Source organism: Mandrillus leucophaeus, unplaced genomic scaffold (genome assembly GCF_000951045.1).
Source record: "Mandrillus leucophaeus isolate KB7577 unplaced genomic scaffold, Mleu.le_1.0 Scaffold799, whole genome shotgun sequence".
Taxonomy (NCBI): domain Eukaryota; kingdom Metazoa; phylum Chordata; class Mammalia; order Primates; family Cercopithecidae; genus Mandrillus; species Mandrillus leucophaeus.
In genome coordinates this window covers 34,498-37,283 of record NW_012108685.1, presented here as the reverse complement: position 1 = coordinate 37,283, position 2,786 = coordinate 34,498, and positions in this window count along the sequence as shown.

The window sequence follows — 2,786 nt, the reverse complement described above, 5'->3', positions numbered from 1 at the left end:
AGCTTCATTTTAAAGATGGAAGTAAGAATCAAAGAGGATCTTTTCTAAAACGTATGCTTAGAAATCAAATTCTTTTCTCATTTCTTCACATTCAAAATTAAGGAAGAGATTTTGAGAAATGAAAGTTATGCTAACAGCAGTACAAATACCATTGATAATATTAAGAAGGAGGAGAAGGAGCAAGGGAAGGAGGAGGAAGAAGAAAAGGAGGAGGAAGGGTATGTTGAGGAGAAAAAAAAGAAAAGCGTTGGAAAATGAAGGAGAAAAAGTAAGAATAAATAGTAATGTTTATTAAGCACCTACTATGTGCAATGAATTGTGTGAGGTTCTTTCTTACCTACTCTTCCCTTGGAGAATTTGTCCCTCTGCTGTCCCAGAGGGGGCTGCCATACCTTTCCTCTGTGACCACATGTTGGATTCTTGGCCCAGACTAAGCCAATTCCATTTCTTTGCCCTGGGAATTTGGAATGGAAGATTCTGAGTTAATGACTGGGCACTGCTAAGGTTTCAAACACCTAATGCTGACACTAGCACTGCCAAGCCTGGGGAGATTTTTTAATAGGGCAAATAATACTCCTCTACAAAGAAAGAAAAGAAAATAGAAGACACTGAGAAAAACAACAACAAAAAAGTAGATGGGAGACTCCCAGAACACCCAAAAGAAAAGATCGAGGGAATGCCAGGCCCTTGTAAGGCTCAAATATATTTCCTCCTTTGAGCGATTTGAGAGCTTCCTAGACCTTCCAAATAAGTGTCTTCTTACTTGAGTTAGAGTAGCTTTCTGTCTCTTAGAACCAAATGATTAAGGCATCATCTCTGAGCCATTCATCAACTTAACCAGGTTTTACTATTTGACAGAAAAAGCAACTGAAGCACAGGGTGAGTAAGCTATTTGCTCAGAGTCACATCGTCAGCACCGCAGAACTGGGACAAGAATCAAGGTCTCCTGGCGCCTAAAATCTCTTCCCTGCTAAAGGTGGTGGCTGAGGAAATATACAGCAGTTTGTACTCACATTCCTACTCTTTGGCCACTTATTCTTTGATTGCCAACAAAAAAACAAATTCCTATTAAAAGTCATGTAAATATTTTTTGAAGGAGTTTATTTCTTATGTAAACTTAAGAAGAATATTGGAGAAATAGAATTAGCTTTAGTCATGACTGCACTCAGGCACTTAAACCATATTGTCAGAACCTATAATTATCCTTCCATCAGCTCTATTTCCTCTTAGTTACCTTCATTCTGAAATTGGCCAAGAAGGTTGCATATAAGCTTCAGGTTTATACCTTTCTAGGTTATCAGTCTTGGCGGGACAAAGAAAGTCACTTTACTCATTATTCCCCCAGACCTCTGAGAAGTGACTCTCACTGGGTGAATTCAAGTCACATGTTCATTCCTGAGCGAATCACTGGCCAAAAAAAATGGCATGCTCTAACTGGTCAGAACTGTGTCATGTGCCCATTCTCAGCGCCAAAAGTAGTAATCAGCTGACATTTCCCATATGGCTTGAGAATAGGGGAAGGGTGATAGTTCAAAGGGAACACTGGGGGGTTTTACCCAAAGAAAGGAAAGTGGATTCGAGAGGATAAAAGCAATAGCCGTCCAATATATGCTTGTTCAATCAGCTCCTATCATTGTAAAACATTTTCTAGAATTCTCATTTGGCTCAGTGGGTTGGGTGGGGGATTTTAGAAATTACACAATTGTAGACTTTTTGAAATCAATGAGCTCATATTCCTCATTTTACAGTTAAGAATTTAAATGACTTGCCTCAGGCACACATCTGTTGAGAAACTGAGCGGGGCTTGCTCTTGATACCCAGGCTGGACACCGGGCTGGCCGTGCACCTTAGAGCCTTCCTTCCACGGACTCTTTTGACTAATCCAGCAACCAAGCATCTGGCAAGGTCAGAATTTCTCACCATTTCCCAACAAGATTTCTGGCACTGCTTTAACCAAAGGGAATATTCTAGACACTGTAACAAGATGATATCAGAAATCTAAACGCAAAACAGGCTTTCCCACATCCCCATTAGTCAATTATGACTATACACCACAAATCATTTTTTCACATTTATAGACTTTTCAATGTTACAACTGGTCCTTTAAAAAAATTACATGTAAATAAGGAAAGGGACAGCCATGGTGCTGACGCAATTGCTCTTTTGGACGTGCAATGAAGAGAGATCACCCAAATATGTTATCAAGTGAGATCTTGAACTGTTTTCTAAAGAACTTCAAACATTCATTAATCACTATTTGCTTTTAATGGTTGTTTGCAGGCTGATGTAGAGAGAGATCTACTTAGAACAAAGGTCATAAAGGGCCAGATTCAGTTCATCACCTTTTTTTGGTAAGTATAGTTTTATTGGAACGTAGCACACCCATGTGTAAGCATTGTCTGTGGCTGCTTTTGCACTACGAGGATAGAGCTGAGTAGTTGCAACAGAGACCTCACGGCCTGCAAAATCTAAACGATTTGCTATCTGTTCCCTTACAGAAAAAGTTTGCTGACTCCTGATTTAGAATACTAGATTTCCAGAGCTAAAAGCATTTATTTATTTCTTCTACATTTATTTATTTCTTCTAAAGATCTCTAACTAGAATTTATTTCTTCTAAAGATCTCTAACTAGAGGTCCATGGCAGATTATAACACATAGATGTTAGGCTTTTATAGGCAGATGCATTATTAAATTTTCTTTCAGATGAACCAATTTTTAAACATAGATGTTGCATAAAACTTTAGATTTCCACCTTCTTAGATATTTCAAAGATCTGGGGGCTGGG